Below are 23,772 nucleotides of genomic sequence, written 5' to 3'. Positions count from 1 at the left end.
AGAGAGAGATGGGTCGAAAGTCATTGAAAGAAGTTGGGGAGTCAGATTTTGGGATTAAGGAAATGAATGTAGTGTTGATGGCATCATACATACCCCCTATTGACCTACATTCTTCCACCACCTTAAGTAGGTCAGTGCTGATAAGGTCACAGAAAGCAGGGAAGAATTTTATGGGCCAACCATCCAGACCAGGGCTCTTATCTTTCTTGAACCATTTTAGCATTCCTTCCAGTTCCCCTAGAGTGATCGGGGAATTTAGTTCTTCATAAGAGTCCTCATCAACGAAGCTGGGAAATTTTCCAGCTATTTGGAAAATTTTGGCGATGGAAGCCTCACAGGGAGACTTGAAGAGATTCCTAAAATGTGTGACCCTAACTAAGAGAGTTGACTGAAAGTGGATGCCATGCTTCCATCTTCCCGAGGCATATGCCAGATGGTGTTAGAGATTTTCCTTCCTTTAGCATAGTTTGGAAGAACTTTGTGTTTTCATCCCCTGCTTGTAGCCAGATTGCTCGGCTTCAGAGTCGCCAAGTTTCTTCTCTCTCTTTTAGGATTTTGATCGTAGTCCAAATAGGTACCCAGGGTATTCCCGATATGGACGAAAACATCCTTAAACCCATATTTTAATGGGAGCCCTGGTAGTCTCACCCATAGTGGTCTGACCTCGATCTGCTCTCGTTCAGGGTCAAAAAGCAGACTCCATCGTTCGAGTAATACCGGGGCCATTTCAATGTGCTAATAGTGAGATAATACCAAAGAGGTTTATTCTTCCAGTGAAAAATGCAGGGCAAACCAGCCTCAGGGTAGAATATATAACTCAGGGAGATCTTTGAAAGTGTTTCACCATATTTCCTTTACCCAGTGATTCAGTCGCTCTGTAGAGTAAGCTCGGCCTCTGACCCTATCCACCAGGACCTTCGCAGCCATGTTGACCACTTCACCCATGGTGAGACCATCATTGAATGTGAGGGTGAAGTCCTTCTGTGAAGCCCTCACACACTTTGATTTCCTTTTTCCAGTTCTCGGGGTGGTGGGATGATCCAAAAGTGGGTCAGTAGAATCCAGAGTCGTGTGCTGTGGTCCTTAAACAGATGGACGAACTTTGAAAGCTGGGGTTTCAAAACACTTAGAAGGCAGGACATTATCTATGACCTCTGTAGTGGAGGATGGGATATCCAGTGGGGGGTGCTACATTGAATCTCCTGGGAGGGTAAGTCTAGATGAGGAGAGAATGTGGGGAGCGTGGAGGTGATCACTGGGAGGGGAGGGTTCGAAAGGTGGAGAGGAGGGTGAGAAAGCAACCAGGAGATGGAGGGTTGCCGAAGAGAGAGGCGGGCAGTCTAGATCCAGTGAGGCTATGGAGAGGCAGTCAAAATGAAGGCTAGAGGTAGATGTTCCAGGTAAGGTAACCATAGGTGGAGGGTCGTTGCGTAGAGAGGCGGAGGGGTTGCGGGGGACGGTTAGGGCCGGTAGAGGGTTAGGTCACCTGAGAATTTGTTGATTAGGGTTAGGGTTAGCTTTGTAATCGACTTCATCGAGGTCCATAGTATCCATGCTGCAGTGGGACCAAAGCTTCCATAATAGTCAGCGGGAGTAGTAGTGAAAGAGCTAGGGCAACAGCTAGCAGTCAGTGGTAGCATGCCCTAGGAAAGGACAATCAATGATGAAAAATTACAGGAGGTAAGAAAGACAGTTACCATATGATCCGAATTGGATCCATAAAAGACTTTCAAAGAACTGTGATTGTATCAGGTCGAGACAAATCTCTAAAGAATTCCAAAACAATGATAAAAAACACCCTGAACCAGTGGCAATGGCATCTAGTGTTGAACGACGAGGACCTTGGTCAAAGCGCATTGACCGAGGTCCATGGAGACTGCGCAGGAGGTCAAAGTAGCCCCTGGGAGCCCCGGATTGGGAAAAGGAGGTGATTTTTGATGCACGATTAGCAGTTAGCACTGGGCAAGCAGGCCCATAATGGAGGAAGCCTAAGCATACAGATGCATGGGGAGCCGGAGAACCATGGGTGAAAAGGCAAAAGCCCTAAAAGGACAAAGGCAGGACCTATGCTCTGGAAACCGACGGTATTGATTGGGGCGCCCTCAAACGGTAAGCGGTTTTGGATGGAAATGGAGCGATCCCACTCAATGATCGATGCGTGGAAAGCGAAGGTGAGAGAAAACCACCATTGATTGCACGCTAAAGGTCAAGCAAGTCAAGCGCACAAAACGTGCGTATGGCGGCAGATCTGGAGGCCCCAGATCGGATGACTGAGATCGTGCCCGATGAAGGAAGCGAAATCGACGAGGGATTTAGCCGCATTTTAGAAATATTTGGAATCCATTTGACTGCCACGGTGGAGGAAGACTTCATCCATGACATAAATGAAGAAACAAATCGACGAAGCAAGTTGGCACCATTTAGAGGAGGACATGTGGCCACTCCCTGAGCGCTGATGATGACGCCAAGTTAGGGAACTCCAAGCGCAGCTGCAGAAGGTGAATCGACAGAGGTGGAAGAGGAACCGAACAGTCTTGGAATGGATGGCCTAAAAGCCATGAACAGAGACAAAATACACAGTTGAGTTAATTAGTCAGAGAACCCCGAGAGGAGGACTGAACCCAGAGAGATAGAGAACAGAAGAAGACAGTAAAGCAAGGCAGAAGAAGACAGAGGTCCGAGCTGACCAAAAGAAACATTGAGCACCAGAGAGCTTGAAGATTCAAGCCATCCCATAGAGGATCTGTCCGGATTGAGCACCACATTTGGCTCTTTCCACTGTAGACCAAAAGGTCACAGAGCTGGTAGGAATAAGAAGTCTGTGTACTCAAGTGGCTTGGGGAATCCAAGAACCACCCTGCCAAGCAAACCTGCTTAAGGAGAACTCACATTGAGTCCCTGCATTCTAATTCTCTACTTAAAGACACAATAAAACAAGGCCACCACTGAAAGCTAGACCGGAGATGTAGCCCTGGAGAATAAGGTGAACTCCTTATTAAATTTCTTTTGTTCTTGTATTTTCATACTGTATTTCTCTGCTATCTTTCCATTTAATTGTCTGTGTATTAGTAATCTGATCGATTCGTTGCTTCAATAACACATAATACACACTACCACATGAGTCTGTAATACCTTTAAACAATAAATCTTTAACTGATGTCACTCTTAGGGTGAATATCAGATCAAGTGGTATCAGAGCTCTAGGCAGTAAGGTTAGACAAGCTTGTGTTGGTTTAGCTGTGAATGCTCACTAGATGAAAGCTCAAATTAGGAGAAGGAGAGTTGGTGGAAACTAATCCTGAAATTGGGAGAGTCTATCCTCAGAAGACAATGTTAGAGGAAGGTTCTAGAGGGCCAGACCCTCAATTCATAGAGAGTTTCCTAGTTATAAAGTCTATGGTAGAAGAAATGTACGAGGACTTTAGAAAGCATAGGAATGAAGACTCCTCAGGTTCTAAACAAGATAAATAAGAAGATGAGTCTCACTTCCATGACCACTCCAAAGGAAAGGGGAAAGCTTTCTCACACCTCCTAATAGCGCTGTGCATAATAAGAAAGCATCTTTTATTAAGCTAGATGTTAAGTTTGATTTGCCTATATATGATGGAGAGCTAAATGCTGAAAAGTTGGACAATTGGATTAGATAAATTGATGTGTATTGCAGGGTATAGAACATAGACTCAGACAAGAGTAAGATTTAGCTGGAAAGCATACACTTAGGAGGCACTGCCTTGGTTTGGTGGGAAGGCAAAACCCAAGCTTATATGAAAAGACATGGTAAGACCATATCTGTCTAGAGTGAATTTGTTGCTGCAATCAAAAAGTAGTTCTATCCATTGGCCTACATGCAACAAGCCATGATGAGTTGGCAAACTCTTCGACAGTTGAAAGGGCAAAGTGTGCAAGGGTATACTCAAGAATTTAGAAAGAGAGAATTGATGTTGGGTATCTCATTAGACTCACCAGAGACTCTTTTGAAGTAAATTGGTGGTCTACACAGTTATATGAGACATACCATCCTCATGTTTAATCCCACTAGTATAGATGAGGTATCTGTACAAGCTACTCATCTAGAAGCTAGAGGAAAGAATGGAAATCCAGAAGTTGGGAGACCATCCCAACCCACTCTAAGCAAGAGAAAGGAGAAAAGAAATCAGAAGTGGAAAGAAAGGAAGTCTAACACTGCACAAAAAGGCAAAGCTTCATGCACGCACTGTAAAAAGGATGGGCATGATGATGAGCATTGTTGGATTCTACATCCAAAGTTGAGACCTAAGAAGTCTGAGGGAAAGAAGAAGAAGACTGCAGCAGCTATTAAGAAAGATTTTGGATCAGACTCAGGAGATGAAACAACTATAGCATCCACAGGTATAAAAGGTAAGAATTCTAAAGCATCTACTAGTAATTCTTCTCAATCTGTTATTGATGAAGAAAATGAGAGAAAAATACATGAGCTTTTCCATATTCGAGTTATTTCAAAAAATAAAAAGATTGATACTTTGTTTGATAGTGGCTCACAAGTGAATCTAGTTTCTGAAGCAATTGTGAAGAAATTGGGATTATCAACTACACCTCACAAGAAACCATACCCATTAGGATGGCTGAATGATAAAGCACAACTACAAGTGACTAGACAGTGCAAACTCAAGTTTTCTTTTGGGTCAGCATTTGTCGATGAGGTTGAGTTAGACATAATTCCTTTGGATATATGTGGAATTGTTTTAGGAAGCCCTTGCTTGTATGATAGAAAGGCTATTTTCTATAGAGCTGAGAACAAGTATCTACTTGTTAAAGATGGAATCAAATACTTTGTAAGAGCTCATAAGCTCAAGAATACTTATACTCTCATAAACTCAGGGAAGATGAAAATAATGATAAATTCATGCAAACAATTCTTACTGATGGTTGTAAAGGAAAAGAAACCTGATAAAACCTATGTATTTGAGGGCTATAATGTTGAACAACAAGTTGATATAGAAAAGGTTGTTTCAGAGTATGATGTCTTATTTCAAGAACCTAAAGGTCTGCCACCCAAAAAGGGAATAGTACATGATATTAATTTTTAGCAAGATGTTCCATTGCCTAACATTGGGATGTATAGGTTGTCTGCTTTAGAGAATGCTGAAATCAAGAAGTAGGTGTAGGAGTTGCTCGAGAAAGGGTTCATCAAGCCTAGCACATCACCATGTGGGTCACCAATCATTTTGGTGAGAAAGAAAGATGGCTCATGGAGAATGTGCATTGACTATCGAGCACTGAATAAGATAACAATTAAAAATCGTTATCCCCTTCCTCGCGTAGATGATCTTCTAGATCAATTAAAAGAAGTTGTTTATTTCACCAAGCCATATTTGCACAGTGGATACCATCAGGTCAGAGTTGCAGAGCAAGATGCATGGAACACTGCTTTAAAAAAAAAGCAGGGATTGTATGAATGGTTGGTTATGCCTTTTGGCTTAACTAATGCTCCTGCTACTATCATGAGATTAATGAATGATGTACTTAGACCTTTTCTTGATGATTTTGTTATTGCGTACCTGGATGACATTTTGATTTTTAGCAAAACATGGCAATAAAATTTAAAGCATGTTAAGCAGACATTAGATGTTTTGAAAAGAGAAAAACTTTATGTTAAACTGTCAAAATGTGAATTTGGCAAAACATATCTAAACTACTTGGGTCATATAGTAGGGGGAGGTGAATTGAAAATAGATGCCTCTAAAGTGGCAGTCATTGTGAACTGGCCTAAACCTAGGTTTGCTACAAAAGTGAGAAGCTTCCTAGGAGCAGTACAGTATTGGAGGAAGTTCATTTCTAACTTTTCCTCAATTGCAACTCCCTTACATGCTTTAACAGGATTGAATAAGGTGTTTCAGTGGGGAGGCAAACATCAGAAAGCCTTCGACAACTTGAAAGAAAAGATTAGTACAACACTTGTACTAGCACTGCCAGATCTACAAAGACCATTTGAGATCCAAAATGATGCCAGTGACTATGCCATGGGAGCAGTGTTGACACAGCACGATAGACCCATATGTTATCATTCTGAGACTTTTAATCCTGCAGTAGTTAACTATCCTACCTATGATAAAGAATTGTATGCATTAGTTCAGAGTGTGAAAAAGTGGAAACATTACCTAATGGGCAAAGAGACAGTAATCCATACTGATCATCAAACACTTCAATATCTAGACCCATTATAAATGCATCTACCATACTTAAGAATAATTCTATGCTACATGAAAGATACATAGAACAATATGCTTAGGATATGGACTTTAAAGATGTATATGCAACTTTGAGTCAAGGCAAAAGAGTAGAAGAATTGGACTATCATGTAAAGTACCGACTCTTATATCATTGTGGGAAACTCTCCATTCCACAAACTGAAAGGATAAAGATAATTAGGGAAGCACACACTTCTCTTATATCAGGTCACTTTGGAGTAAGTAAAACAGTTGCACAGCTGCAAAGGTTCTGCCATTGGCCGAAAATGAATGAGACAATTTCTAGATATGTAAGAGGGTGTGATATGTGTGCTAAAATGAAGCCCAGTAACATAAAACTATGATTGTACACTCGATTGCTAGTTCCTTCTCACCCTTGGGAAAGTGTTTCCATGGATTTTGTTGGAGGACTGCCTAAATCTAGGAAAGGTCATGATTATCTATATGTTGTTGTGGATAGGTTCAGCAAAATGTGTATTTTGATACCTTGTAATAAACAGATTACAGCTGAACAGACTGCAAAATTGTTCTTTGAACATGTAGGGGTTCATTTTGGATTACCCACTTCCATTGTATCTGATCGAGACACCCGATCTATGGGGAAGTTTTGGTCGAGTTTGTGGGAACTGATGGACACCAAACTAAAGAAAAGCACAACTTTTCATCCACAAACAGATGGCCAGACAAAAGTGGTTAATAGGACAATGATCCAGTTATTGAGAGGTTATTGCAGCAAACATCCTAAGATTTGGGATGAACATTTGTGTTATGTGCAGCATGCTTACAACGGAGCAAAACACTCTTCTACACAGAGATCTCCTTTTGAGACCTGTTTTGGTTTCACACCAAGGTCTCCTTTGGATTTTGTCTTTGGTAAGGATACCATGGTTGATAGACACAATGATGTGGACAAGGCAAATAGGTTCATTGAACAGATCTAGGAGATCCACCAGGCAGTACAGGAACAACTGGAAAAGAGCCAGGCCATGTACAAGGCTAGGCATGACAAGCATTGGATAGAGCATAGTTTTCAAGTTGGAGACCAAGTCTGGCTGTATATTAGCAAGGACAGGATACAAGGTGAAGGTAAAAAGATAAAGCCTATCAGGTATGGACCCTTTAGGATATTTGAGAAGATTGGTGAAAATGCTTTTCACCTTGATCTACCAGCTTACATGCACATCTACTCAGTCGTAAATGCAGATTGTTTGAACCTTCAATGATTGAGGACCTTGAAGAGCAGAGTCAGTTGCCTTCTATTAATGACCTACTACTTGAATATCTTAATGAGTTGCAGGAAGACACAGTGTTGGACAGGAAGGTGAGGACGACGTGTAGGGGAGATGTTGAGTACCTCAGGATTGGGCTCAAAGGTTCAAAACCGAGCAGTGCAAAGTGGATTGAGATTGGACAAGTGAGAAAGAAATACCCTCACTTAGTCGATGCTTTAAAACCAACTTTTGGTGGTCCAAAAGCTTTTTCAATGGGAAGGCCATGATCCGAATTGGATCCATAAAAGACTGTCAAAGAACCATGACTGTATCAGGTCAGGACAAATCTCTAAAGAATTCCAAAACAATGATCAAAAACACCCTGAACCAGTGGCAATGGTAGCCAGCATGGAACGACGAGGACCTCGGTCAAAGTGCGCTAACTGAGGCCCATGGAGACTGCGCAGGAGGTCAAAGTAGCCCCTGGGAGCCTCGGATCAGGAAAAGGAGGTGATTTTTGATGCGCGATTAGCACTAATCGCGCATCGCTAGGCGAACAGGGCCATAATGGAGGAAGCCCCAGCATACAGACGCATGGGGAGCAAGAGAACCGCGGGCGAAAAGGAAAAAGCACTAAAAGGACAAAGGCGGGACCTGCGCTCTGGAAATTGACGGTATTGTTCGGGGTGCCCTCAAATGGTAAGCGGTTTTGGATGGAAGTGGAGTAATCCCACTCAATGATCGATGTGTGGCAAGCATAGGTGAGAGAAAACTATCGTTGATCGTGCGCTAAATGTCGAGAAAGTCAACTGCGCAAAACATGCGTATGACATCAGATCTGGAGTCCCTAGATTGGACGGCTGAGATCGCACCCGATGGAGGAAGCAGAATCGACGAGGGATTTAGCCGCGTTTTAGAAATATTTGGAATCTGTTTGATCACCACGGTGGAGGAAGACTTCATCCACGATGTAACTGAAGAAACGAATTGACAAAGCAGGCTGGCACCATTTAGAGGAGGACATGTGGCAACTCCCTGAGCGCTGATGATGATGCCAAGTCAGGGAACTCCAAGCGCAGCTACAGAAGGCGAATCAACAAAGGCGAAATAGGAATCGAACAGTCTTGGAATGGATAGCCTAAAAGCCATGAACAGAGACAGAATACACAATTGAGTTAATCAGTCAGAGAACCTCGAGAGGAGGACTGAACCCAGAGAGACAGAGAACAGAAGAAGACAGTAAAGCAAGGTAGAAGAACACAGAGGGCCGTGCTGACCAAAGGTAGCATCGAGCACTAGAGATCTTGAAGATTCAAGCCATCCCATAAAGGATCTGTCCAGACTGAGCACCACATTTGGCTCTTTCCACTGTAGACCAGAAGGTCACAGAGCTGGTAGGAAGGAGAAGTCTATGTACTCAAGTGGCTTGGGGAATCCAAGAACCACCCTGCCAAGCAAACCTGCTTCAGGAGAAATCAAATTGAGTCCCTGCATTGTAATTCTCTGCTTAAAGACACAGTAAAACAAGGCCACCACTGAAAGCTAGACCAGAGATGTAGCCCTGGAGAATAGGGTGAACTCCTTATTAAATTTCTTGTGTTCTTGTATTTTCTTATTGTATTTCTTTGTTGTCTTTCCATTTAATTGTCTGTGTATTGGCAATCTAATTGATTCGTTGCTTCAATAACGCAGAACACACACCAACACATGAGTCTGTAATACCTTTAAACAATAAATCTTTAATTGATGTCACTCATAGGGTGAATATCAGATCACCATAGCCGCTAATGATGATAGACCTCCGTTTCCTCATAGCAGTGAGCCTCGTAACCTCATCGTCTGAGCATTGTTTATGTGACTTCCATGTTCCGTTGCAGAGCCATCCTTCCGTTTCAAATGCTGTCGAGGATTGTATGGTGCAGATCCCTCTATCCATCATCAAATGATGATGATAGTTAAATCAGTAACTCGAATGATTAAAAAATAATATAAATAGTTCACAAAATATTATTGTTTGTTAAACCAAAATTAAAAGACTGATTTTTTAGTAAATAGTTACTTAGAAATCATAGTTCAACACATAAGAGTAGAGATAAATAACACAAGATTATTGAGGCAAACTACTCACATTGACAATAGTGCACAAACATGAATGAAAATGACACATTTTTGTTATTATAAAATGAAACCAGTATTAAAACAATAGTATTTAAAATACCAATTTATTGAAATTGTTTCTCTGGCTCTGATCACCAACAGTCCTCTATAACTCGTAAACTTTGTTGTTAAAACAAGATCTACAATAGTAAAAGCTATGCTCTCCATACATAGTTCACAATGCAAAAGAAAAATCCCAATAATGCCCATATATGAGATTGATCATCTCTCTACCTACAGCCTGAAATCCCTATTACAATAGTGCTTTAAGCATTACAAAATTGCAGAAGAGAGAAGACTTTTTTTCATTCTACAAACCACTACTTATAATTTACAAAAAGAATTCCAAATAGGAGAGATGTTGAAGAGTAATTATGCTCCAACAATTTTCATTGGTCCAAATTCCTTTTCTTCTATTGCTGGAGCAATCCCATTGATTGAAATTTTCTTTCCCTCATCTCTTCAACTGTTTTCTTGTCAAAAATAAGAAAAATTTAATTAAAATACAAATTAAAGTCAAAATACCAAATCTCAAGTACAAAATATCTTCAATCAAAACATAATTAAATAAATAAATAAAAGGAAATCTGAGATTTTCATTGATCCCTGTAAAGATCTAATTGGTCAAGGAGAACATGTAGAAAATCTGCTATAGGTTAACCCGATAATGCAATATAAATCAAAGAATAATACTATAACTTACTTCTACTATCAATTTGCGGAAGCTTAAATATCGAGCTAAACAATATAACCAGAAGAAGAAAAATCAATGCACAATACACATGAAAATACTTTGGGGAAAGCATCATCTAAAAACCCCACACTATTGTATTATCATACAGGTGGAAATACATATGAATTATACAAAGCCTTAGCTCTCACAACTAGCCATCTCTCAGTACAATCCTCACAGATGCTCACAGGAAATCTTGGCTTCTCTACAACCTTCCTCTCTGCCCTCCAAGCTCCTATTTCCTTGCGATGTTCCTCTGGGATGATTCTCCTATCACCAAGTGGATGATCTCCTACCCAGTGGATGATAATCCCTTCCAAAATTGCGCAATCCTCAAGGCTTAAATCCTTGACTGCATGCATGAGTTTTCTATTTGAGAAAACACATGCAACTGATAGTATATTGTCCTTGACATTAATCTCAACTAGGTCTTTCTCAGAATAGACATGCACGAGTTTCTCATGAGGGAATCTTCAGTTAATTGGAGTAGCACTAGTTGGATGCATGTATGCATCAACTGAATCTTAACTCACCATTAGTTCCTCAAACAGTTTGGAACTAATTTAACTGGACTTAACTCGGTAAACCGAGTTAATTAATTACAACTCAAATATAAGTCAATCTTATCTCCTTAATTTAAGGGATGACTCTTGCATGACTTTAGAAATACTTCTAACTTGAATTTCTCCAACTAATTAATTAATTATTTCCAAGTAGCTGTTAAGACTAAATTCGATTTTAATTCACAATTTAATTCAAGGACAAATTAAATTGGAATATTCTTATTTCCATATTTCAACACTCCCTCTCAACAAGAAAGGGATTATCTTCCACCCTGATCCTGTCTCTATGGAACTCGAATTTACACTTTGACAATGCCTTTGTCAAAATGTCAGCATCTTGCTCCTCTATCAAAATATACTGCAACAACATGATCCTCCTTACTACCTGTGAAAAGCCACAAGCAACAAATCTTGCCTTATGCTTCTCCACACTACCATCAATAGCTTGCTTTACCTTGTAAAGCCAACAAAACTCACAATTGACTTGTTCTCCGGTCTCGGAACCACGTCCCAGACACTGTTACGAACTATGGAGTCATACTCCTCCACCATAGCATCGACCCAAATCGGCTGCTGCACTGCTTCCTCAAAGTAAGATGGCTTGGTCTCAACACATTCCCCAGTAAGGACCATGTATCTAGTGTACCTCTCAGGTGACCTCCTCTGTCTGCACTGAGAAGATGGTGCTCCCACATTCTCTCTCGCATCCTCCAACAATCTGTTAGCTTCTCTTGTGCGTTTTCTTCCATCTCTGGAAGACTCTGCTTGAGTAGATGTCTCCACTCTTGGAACCTCTGCATGCATCTACTCCACATCAGTCTGAGGCTCCTCCTCCTTAAGAACCAATAGTTCCTCCATAGCCTATAGTTGGAGCTCCCTCTAAAGGGAAACTTGCATGGCCTTCTGCTCATCAAACTTGAGATCTCTGCGAACCACTGTCCTTCGACTGGTAGGAAAGTACACCTGATAGTTGTGAGGTGTATCAGTGTAACCCACAAATATCCCCAACTCTGCTATCAGCTCAAGCTTCTTCCGTGCATCCTTTGTCATATGGAAATATACCGATGAGCCAAAGATCCTGAAGTGACCCACATCTGGTCTCTTACCAGAGAAAGCTTCCTCTGGTGTCTTCATCCCAAGTATGCGATGCAGGCTTCTATTCTACAAATAGACCATTGTGTTGCATGCCTCAGCCCACAAGTGAAGTGGTAGGCCTTGGTCATGCAGCATTGCCCGTGCTGCCCCTACAATAGTTCTGTTCTTCCTCTCAGCCACCCATTTTGTTGTGGGTTATGAGGTGTCGTCAACTCTCATTTAATTCCTTCCACTGCACAGAAGTCCTTAAACTCTTGAGAGACATATTCTCCACCGTTGTCACTTCTCAAGGTCTTGATTTTCTTCCCTGACTCTTTCTCGACCAAAGCTTTGAAATCACAAAACTTTGTGAAAGTTTGGTCCTCCTTCTGCATGAAATAAATCCAGCATTTACAAGAATAATCATCAATGAAAATCAAATAGTACCTTTGCATCGCTGTGGATGCCGTCGAGAATGGTCCACAAAAATCAGTATGAAATTGCTCTAAGATAGCCTCTGCTTGACTGTCTCGATCATGAAAGGAAGACTTGGTGTACTTTCCAAAGGTACATACTTTTCATGTGTCAACTTGCTCAAGTTTACTTTTGGGAAGTCCTGTAGATATCTGCTGCATTATCTTCAAAGCCCCATGATGCAAATGGCCTAACCTCCTGTGCCACAACTCGCCAATGTCTTGGCTTTACACCAATTCTGCTTTCGTACTCAATGTTGCCCAATAATCTACCTCTAGCTTATAGCGATTCTTCACCCCGAATCCCTATCCTCTTGGTATGACCCATGGCTATGTGTCTCAGGAATGCCTTTCCTTTACTAAAGACAACATCGTAGCCTTTGTCCTCCAACATCGTGACTGATACCATGTTCTTCTTCAGTCCAGGCACATACTTCACATCTATCAAGGTGATAGGAGCTCCATTCTCCCTCTAAAATCAACCGTGCCCACTCCTAAAACACTATACCTTCTGTCGTCACCCATCCCTATGTGCATATTGAGTTCTTTCTCCTCCAAGGCACTGAATAAACTTTTATCATAGGTCATGTGGAATGAGGCTCCACTATCAAGATACTAGACACAACCCATCATCGATGACACCATGCATGTGATGAGGGTAAAGTCCATTTCGAACTGAGAGGCTAATGCCTCACCTTCTGATCCTTCCGAGGATCCCTTCTTGGACTACTTCGATGGGAAATTAGTCGCATAATGTCCCATCTTGTGACAATTAAAGCATATTACTTTAGACATGTCACCCTTCTTCCCTCCATGAGAAGAATTCAATGGGAAGCCTTCCCCTTCCCTTTCCTTTCCTTACTTGCTAAGGCCATATTTTCTTCGTCATCATTCTTGGATGAAAAACCATCTCGTGTGCTCCTCCTGATCTCCTCCTGCATAAGATCCGACCACATTCATTCCCAATCCGGCACTTTCTCCCTTCCATTCACAGAGTCCTGGTAGCTATTCCAACTCTTTGGAAGGCCAAGGAGAGTGAGGCTCACCATATCATCATAGGAAGTAGTTATTCCCACACTGCTAAGCTCATCTCTGCAGGTGGTGAGCTTGTTCAGTTATGTGGAAATAGCATTGCCCTTCTCCATCTTGATTCTTCGAAGAATATCCTTGAGCACCAATTTCCTCTAGTCGCTACTATTCTGGTAGAGGTCCTTCAATTTTTTCCACATTGAAAATGGAGTATCCTTCCCATGGAAACTTGAGACAATATGGTTTTGAACTCCCTCAAGGATGATCCGTCTCGCCTTTGCCACACACTTCTTCCACTCATCCAACTCTTGTTCATTAGTTGAAGCTGAATTTCAGATTTCTTGATCAATGAATTCCTTCAAGCCATTGTCTTCTAATACAACCTCCATTCTATCTTTCCATGCTATGTAATTCGAGCTACCTTCCAAGGCATACTTGAGTCTCAAGCCATAGAATGTCATTGGCCAACCTTGAAGTATGATATGAATTCGATTTTCACCTGCAACCCCGAACTTCAAACTTCAAATTCTCTTCTCAGTATACTGTTTACAGCTTTGATACCATGTAGAAATTTTCTACAAATCCAGCTCTGATACCATGTAGAAAAGATATTGTAGGTTAAACCGATAATGCAATATAAATCAGTGCAGAATATTATAACCTACTTCTACTATCAATTTGCAGAAGCTTAAAGATCGAGCTGAACATTATAACCAGAAGAAGAAGAATCAATGCACAATACACATGAAAATACTTAGGGGAAAGCCTCCGCTAAAAACTCCACACTATTGTATTATCATACAGGTGGAAATATATAGGAATTATACAAAGCCTTAGCTCTCACAACTAGCCATCTCTCAGTACAATCTTCCTAGATGCTCACAGGTAATCTTGGCTTCTCTACAACCTTCCTCTCTGCCCTCCAAGCTCCTATTTCCTTGCGTTGTTCTTTGGGATGATTTTCCTGTCACCAGGTGGATGATTTCCTACCCAGTGGATGATAATCCCTTCCAAAACTGCGCAATCATCAAGGCTTAAATCCTTGACTGCATGCATGAGTTTTCTCTCTAAGAAAACACATGCAACTGATAGTACACTATCCTTGACATTAATCTCAATTAGGTCTTTCTCAGAATAGACATGCATGAGTTTCCGACGAGAGAATCTTCAATTAACTGGAGTGGCACTAGTTGGATGCATGCATGCATCAACTGACTCTTAACTCACCATTAGTTCCTCAAACAGTTTGGAACTAATTTAACTGGACTTAACTCAGTAAACTGAGTTAACTAATTAAAACTCAAATATAACTCAATTTTATTTCCTTAATTTAAGGGATAACTCTTGCATGACTTCAAAAATACTTCTAACTTGAATTTCTCCAACTAATTAATTTGAAATAATTAATTAATTATTTCCAAGTCGCTGTTAAGACTAAATTCGATTTTAATTCAAGGAAAAATTAAATTGGAATATTCTTGTTGCCATATTTCAACAGAACGTAGAAGAATGGATCTGTATTCCACAGAGGCTATGAGAAAATGAAAATGAAAAAAATTAAACTCAGAAAATTAATTTTGTTTAAATATTTAGAGCTTCATATTCTGCTAAATTTGATACCCATTAAATGATCAAATCAGATTATGAAACCACTTAAGAAGTATTCTCCATGATTTTATCTATCCAACGAGCCATCATGTCACTCATTTGTCCAAATAAAACTCAACTAATGAGCTTCCAAAGTTGAAGAATCAAAACTGCCAGAATTCTTGAAAATTTATGCTGAGCAAACAATAAAAATGTTTTCATTAAAATCTAATCCTAAATTAAATTATAATCATTTCTTAATTAATATAATTTAATTGTAATTATAAAATTAAATTAATTATACACCAAATCTAATTAATTAATTAAAAATTAAAAATTAAATTAAAAAATTAATTAAATATAATATAATTATATTAATATTATAATTTAATTATATTGAAATTGAAATTAAAATATAATATATTATAATATAAATATAATATATTAATAAAACCTTCAAATAAATAAACCAAAAACCAACCCATATACGTGAGTATGGGAGTTAATGGAGGAGGAAGGCGAGGTGGAGGGATAAGGAGGTGAGGGAGGATGATGGGGTTAGCGTGACACTGGGAGGATAGAGTGGGAGCCATAAGGAGAATGAAAAATTTCAGAATAAAATTTTTAATCACGACATAAAACTTCAAATTGAAGATTGGAGGTTTTTGAAATTGTAATTTTTAAAATGTGAGGAAAATAAAAGTTGATGTTCTGATATTGGAACATTAGAGCTTTTGAAAATTACAGATTTTAAATTGGAGTTTTTAAAAGTCGGAGATTTTAAATCGGAGTTTTTAAAAATCATAGATTTTAAATCGGAAGTTTTATTTCAGAGTTTTCAAAAATCAGAAGTTTTATTTCGGAAGGGAGGGGTGAGAATGGAGTGGAATTAATAATTCTACAAAATGAACTACAACCACTTTGCAATTTTGAGATTTTGGGTTTGATAATTTCTTTTAAAATATAGAAATTGGAATAAATTACCGAGATCCCAAAAACATATTTTTTAACTGTTCTACAATTTGGTTGTGCGATTTGTAGGACTGTTAGTGAAAAATAAAATTAGCAAAAATTAACTAGGAATTAATATTTACTATGAATTACTAATTTAATTACAAAAATTAAATTAATATACATTTTGTACATTTTTTAACCTAAGCGGTAAAAATTATCAAACTTCGGATAAGCACCATTTGTAAACCGTGTAATCAAATGAGACGAAACAAGTACTGATGGAAGGTAGTGAAAAGTCGAACTCAATGAAGCAACCAAAATAGAAATCTGACAAAAATGAAAAAATGGCAAAATTGTAAGACACTTAACCAAAAGATAATATTAAAAGGTGATTTATCCAAAAAAATTATGGAATGGGTCCCCATAATTTGAAGTAAATAAGTAAAAAATGAGCAGTGTTGGATTTTCCCTACAACATTGGTGACACACTGGGAAGAACCAGTTATCTCTGATTAAAAATAATGAGCTTTAATTTATCCAAAGGTAAACAATGGAGTTCACGAAATCGTCCAACAGTAAAACATGTCCATGGGTCCCATATAAATAGATTAAGCGATATGAGTTTGAAAAGATAAGTACTCAAAAGCATACTTGATTAAAAATCATGAATCCAAATTTGGGGAAAATTTTATTTTAATATTCCCTGGTATGAGAAATAGAAGAAGGTACAGATATGAGTTTTTTTGATAAAGCATATATTCATTGTTATGAATGGTCTCTGACATCGCTTCACTACTAGTGAGCCTGAATAGTACCCCGACGAAGTTGTCTTTTATGTCATACAACCCTAGCTCCTCTATCAAAGAGTGTCCATAGCTCTGATGGGTTTACTTGTATTTCCCATGCTTCCTCTTTTAATCACCCTTTTGATAAGAGCATTTTTTTAGATTTTTGTTTATGATGTAGCTTAGTGAAAAAGGTGGGATGGTAATAGAGACTTATGTTAATGGATACAATACTTTCATAATGTTGATTCCAAATTCTTTTCCCACGACTATCAATCAAAGGCTTTTATAAAGTGGATGTGTGGGAGGGATCCAATGAGTTAAACTCAAATCAATTATTTTCTTGAAAAGCTAAACCCTATCAATTAGAAAGGATATGTGTTCCTCCATGAAAAAGATTTAAAGCAAGAGGATTTCTATTCCACAGAGGCTATGAGCAAATGAAAATGCAGAAAATTAAACTCAGAAAATTAATTTTGTTAGAAAATTTGGATCTTAAGCTTATGCTAAATTTTGGACCCATTAAATGATCAAATCGGATTATGAAACCACCTCAGAAATATTCTCCATGATTTTATCTATCCAACAAGTCATTTCGGGGCTCATTTGTTCAAATAAAACTCAACTTATGAGATTCGAAAGTTGAAGAATTAAAACTACGAGAATTTTAGAAAATTTGTTGCCTAGGCAAAAAAATAAGAATGTTTTAATTAAAATCTAATCCGAAATTAAATTATAATCATTTCTTAATTAATACTAATTTAATTATAATTATAAAATTAAATTAATTATAAACAAAATCTAATTAATTAAAAATTAAAATTAAATTAAAAGTTTAATTAAAATATAATTATATTCAAATTCAAATTAAAATATAATATAAATATAATATATTAATTAAAAACCATATTAATGAAACCCTCAAACAAATAAACCAAAATCCAGCACATATATGTGAGTAGGAAAGTTAATGGAAGAGGAAGGAAAGGTATGTGAGGTGGAGGGACAAGGAGGTGAGGGAGGATGACAAAGGTCAGTGTGATGCAGGGAGGACGGAGCGGGAGTCATAAGGAGAATGAAAAACTTTAGAATAATTTTTTTAGTGATGACATAAAACTTAAAACCAGATCATAGATCAGAGGTTTTTGAAATCACAATTTTTAAAATGTGCGCCACATAAAAATGTCGATACGTCGATGTTATGATATTGGAACATCGGAGGTTTTGAAAATAAGAGATTTTAAATTGGAATTTTAAAAATCGGAGTTTTAAAAATCAAAGATTTTAAATCGGAGGTTTCAAATATCAGAAGTTTTATTTCAGAGTTTTCAAAAATCAAGAGTTTTATTTTAGAAGGGAGGAGGTGAGGTTGGAGCAAAGTCCACTTGGAGTGGAATTAACAATTCTACAAAATGGACTACAGTCACTTTGCAATTTTGAGATTTCGGGTTTGGTAATTTATTTTAAAATTATAAATTGGAATAAATTACCGAGATCCCAAAAATGCATTTTTTAACTGTTCTACAATTTGGCTGTGCGATTTTGTAGGACTAGTAGTGAAAAATGAAAAAAATAGTAAAAATTAACTAGGAATTAATATTTAGAATGAATTACTAATTTAATTATAAAAATTAAAATAATATACATTTTGTACATTTTTTAACCTAGGCGGTAAAAATTATCGAACTTTCGATAAGCACCATTTGTAAATCATGTAACCAAATGAGACAAAACAAGTATCGATGGAAGGTAGTGAAAAGTCGAACTCAATGAAGCAATCAAAATAGAAATTTGAAAAAAATGAAAAAATGGTAAAATTGTAGGACACTTAATCAAAAGATAATAGTAAAAGGTGATTTATCCAAAAATTTATGGAAAGAGTCAGCGTCATTTGAAGTAAATAAGTAAAAAATGAGGGGTGTTGGGTTTTCTCTGCCACACTGGTGACACACTGGGAAGAACTAGTTATCTCTGATTAAGATAATGAACTTTAATTTACCCAAAGGTTAAAAATAATGGAGTTCACGAAATCATCTAACAGTAAAACATGTCCATGGGTCCCATATAAATAGATTAAGCAATAGGAGTTTGAAAAGATAAGTATTCAAAAGCATACTTGGGTAAAAATCATGAATCCAAATTTGGGGAAAAATTATTTTAATATTACCTGATATGAGAAATAGAAGAAGGTATAGATAGGAGTTTTTTTATAAAGCGTATATCCATTGTTATGAATGGTCTCTGACATCGCTTCACTGACAGCGAGCTTGAATAGTACCCCAACGAAGTTGTCTTTTATGCCATACAAGCCTAGCCACGCTGCCAGTGAGCGTCCATAGCCCCGACAAGTTTACTTGTATTTCCCATGCTTCCTCTTTTAATCACCCTTTTGATAAGAGCATTTTTGAGCTTTTGGTTTATGATGTCGCTGAGTGAAAGAGGTGGGATGGTAATAAAGACTTATGTTAATGGATACAATACTTTCATAATGTTGACTGCAAATTATTTTCCCACGACTATCAATCAAAGACTTTTATTAAGTGGAGGGGTGGAAGGGATCCATTGAGTTAAACTCAAATCATTTATTTCATTGAAAAGCTAAATCCTATCACTTAGAAAGGATGTGTGTTTCTCCATGAAAAAGATTTAAAGAAAGAGGATCTGTATTCCACAGAGGCTATGAGCAATTGAAAATGTAGAAAATTAAACTTAGAAAATTAATTTTGTTTAAAAATTTGGAGCTCGATCTTATGCTAAAATTTAGGCCCATTAAATGATCAAATCGGATTATGAAACCACTTCAGAAATATTCTCCATGATTTTATCTATCCAACGAGCCGTCCTGTGCCTCATTTAGCCAAAAAAAACTCAACGTATGAGCTTTCAAAGTTGAAGGATCAAAATTGTCAGAATTCTGGAAAATTTATTGCGTGTCAAAAAATAAGAATGTTTTAATTAAAATCTAATCCGAAATTAAATTATAATCATTTATTAATTAACACTAATTTGATTGTAATTATAAAATTAAATTGATTATAAACAAAATCTAATTAATTAAAAATTAAAATTAAATTAAAAGTTTAATTAAAATATAATATAATTATATTAATATTATAATTTAATTATATTGAAATTGAAATTAAAATATAATATATTAATTAAAAACCATATTAATAAAACCTTCAAACAAATAAACCAAAAGCCAACCCATATACGTGAGTATGGGAGTTAATGGAGGAGGAAGGAGAGGTATGTGAGGTGGAGGAATAAAGAGGTGAGGGAGGATGATGGAGGTCAGCGTGACGCAGGGAGGATGGAGCAGAAGTCATAAGGATAATGAAAATTTTAGAATAAAATTTTTAGTGACGACATAAAACTTCAAATCGGAGATTGGAGGTTTTTGAAATCACAATTTTTAAAATGTGCACCACATAAAAATGTCGATATGCCAATGTTCCATTATCGGAACATCAGAGCTTTTGAAAACCAGGGATTTTAAATTAGAGTTATTAAAAATCAAAGATTTTAAATCGGAGGTTTAAAAAATTGAGAGTTTTATTTCAGAGTTTTAAAAAATCGGAAGTTTTATTTCGGAAGGGAGGAGGTGAAGATGGAAGAGTGGGGTCCACTTGGAGTGGAATTAACAATTCTACAAAATGAACTACAATCACTTTGAGATTTTGAGATTTCAGGTTTGGTAATTTCTTTTAAAATTAGAAACTGGAATAAATTATTGAGATCCCAAAAACACATTTTTAAACTTTTTTTACAATCTGACTATGCGATTTTGTAGGACCATTAGTGAAAAATGAAGAAATTAATAAAAATTAATTAGAAATTAATATTTACAATGAATTACTAATTTAATTACAAAAATTAAAATAATATACATTTTGTACATTTTTTAACCCAGGCGGTAAAAATTATCGAACTTTGGATAAGCACCATTTGTAAACCATAGGGCATCCCACCTGTGCCCATGCATCCACCACTCTGTTAGTACACCCACCACGAAGTGATCTACACCCCCTCATTTTCTCAAGTACACCTATGTGGCCCAACTCCTCACATGCAATCAGGCATAATGCTACCATGCCAAACCTCAGTAGCTCCAATGCCAAATATATCAATGGGAGAGCATTATTCCCATATGATGCCCTATCCAGTGGCTTACTGATGCCACTTCCTCCTACCAACACCTACTAGAGTAGGACAATCACTTTGTGATCCCACGCTCGATCAATATGACAATATGACTTGTGAAATTTGCCTTCTCTCCTCTCAAACCATCCTGTCACTAGTGCTGATGTAGATATGAAAATGGGGGTGTTTCCAATCATCGGATCCATCACGCAGCTACTACTATCATCCACCATCTCTATGATGTGATGGGAAACCCCACCTGGATCCCAACAATAGTCTGGCCCTCGAGCCCCTCTAATAATCCATAACCTTTGTTGAAATGAGGTCATGGATGTACCCAACCACCTAACCTGCTCCATCGGATACCATCTTAGCACCTCTCACAATCTAACCCCAAAGGAGGGATCGAATGTACACTCTCCTGTGTATGAGACAGGCCCTCCATGCAGAAGTTGTGCCCCACTCAACTCAAGTTGTTGACCCCTACTGACATGGTCATCCCTTATGATTTGTCTAGACAACTCCAACTCTCTGAGTTCAATGCATAAGGGTGAGATATAATGTTGTAGGCCTCGTCAGTGTGCCTCTCAAGCGAACTGTGCTGAAATACCAACATGTGCTCTCCACACTGCCCCTTGTCAATGTCTAGCCTAAAGGACGACTACACATCCTCCTCCATCACGACCTCAAATTGAGCATCTAACTACTCCTCTATCGACAACCCATCATATAAAACATCCTCACTAGTCTGTTGTAGGTGACTGTCTTCCGACAACTCTATCATAGATCTGGGCACCTCTGTACCTATTGGCTCCTTATCAACAGCGGTGATGTCTCCTGACAACTCATCAACTTGTTGTGCATTGCTATCACCTAAAAACTTAGGCATGACCCCAGATACCTCATCATTGGATACCTCAACAACAGATGGAATTTCCTCAACAGTGGACAACTCTGTGTCTCCTGGAACCTCATCAATGGATGGCCCTATGGGTGTATGCTCTAATTACTCCCCCAAGGTCTCAACTGGTGTTATTAAGGAGGTCTCCAACAATGGTGACTCTCATGCCACATTAGGTATATCAATGTGCTCCTCACCATCCAGTGTGTCCACATGCTCAACCTCCTCCTCAAGCTCCTAACATCTAAGGCCGGGTCTCCACTAGCAGAAACACCCCCTAGTCTCACCCTCTAACTGCCCTCCTCTACATGATGATCCAACCTCTGACCTATACTTCTCCTTCTTCAACTCATCCAGAAAATGAGGCATGGTAGGATGACCATACTGTTCATACGTATGGGTGTTGTATTGCTAGGTTATGCATTCACATGCTTGGCTTCTCTGTTAGTTATTTTTCATTTGTTGCATCGCATCTAAAATCTGTTGGTTCTACCTCATCAACTCCTCCATGATTCCCTGTACACTTTTCCTTTTTTGTGTAATTAGAGTGTCCATAAGTTCACCGACCACTGTGCATGTGGGTCTAGTACCTCCATGATCTTGCTAGATTCCCCCACAACTGGCCAAGATCATGCTCTTATACCAATGTAATGTTCCAAATTGAAATTTACAGCTAATAATAGACACATGAACTAGGCTATAGCAAATAAATTTTACTGCACATGCACTAGTCAATAAAACACAAGAAATAGGGTAAATAACTAATCCATTTTATTAATGTGGAGAAATGAGTAAATCAGATGATAAGAAAGATAAAACCTAGGCTTGCTACAACAAGAAATGCAAGATACCAGGTGAATATGATGGTACCCAAATGCTAGAAATGGATCTACTACCAAATCTGCGTCCACCCAAAAAAACTGATTCTGTCGCTGAGAAGAAACTGCCGATTTATCCCTCGAAACTGCTCCAAAATTCTGAGAAATTAGCCACAATAACTACTCCACCAGCTCAACCAATCCAAAAAATATCTCACTGATCCAAGTGGTGGAAATGGTCCAGGGATAAACTGTGCCCTCCTGCCAACAATTTATACTGTTGGCTATTGAATGGAACTAGGAATTATACCCTCAGGAATGCTCAAAAAATTCTATTAAAATAATCCTAGCCTCCTCTCACCAAACCCACAAAAACCGAGAAAGGGTTTGGGCTGCACCCACTAACCCCTGGTTACCCCCAACAAGTGAAAATTGCTTAATTTGGCCAAAAAATGCCCCACTATTAAGATACTATTGAATTAGGTGCAAATATCCCTCCAAGAAATCCTCCCTAACTCCTGCGAATTTATCCCCTCAATCGCCAAACATATCCCAACTCGAATGGTGCCCAAATTCTGAATCTCTTTAAGTGCATAGAAGGTTCCAGTAAGCCCCTAAACAGGCTCTAGAATAAGTAAAATTTCCCATCTAAAATGCAACACTCTCACCCCTACAAATCACTAAAGAAAAACTCATTTCCCGTAGGATAATTCTTTGTGAATTCTCTTGCTAATACTCCATTTATTGCTAGCTTCTCTTAGCCCCCACAAAATTATTCTATGCCCTTGGAGTAGCCAACACCAACTGAAATAAACTTAGAAATAACTCCTCAATTATTCATAATCAACTCCCCAAATACTCTCCTAGGGTGACATTTGACGTTCACTGAAGGAAGAGTTGGAATTTTTGCATGGAAATTCCTTGTGCTAAACAACATAGTTGTCTTGGCTAAATAGCTCGAGACTCAACTAAGGTTTGAATTGTAAAATGACCAAAGATGCCAAAAGTGAGGCCCTCCAGCTCTATTTATAATTTGCTGGTCTCTTCTCCTCTTGTGGTCCCTTATTTCTCTCTTTCCTAATTTTCACTTCCTTTTCTTTTCTCTCTCCTCCAAGAG

Source organism: Pinus tabuliformis, chromosome 6 (assembly GCF_031772625.1).
Source record: "Pinus tabuliformis cultivar Carrire ecotype Pingquan chromosome 6, CPIR1, whole genome shotgun sequence".
NCBI classification, from domain to species: Eukaryota; Viridiplantae; Streptophyta; class Pinopsida; order Pinales; family Pinaceae; genus Pinus; species Pinus tabuliformis.
Note: the sequence above shows the minus strand (reverse complement) of the source record.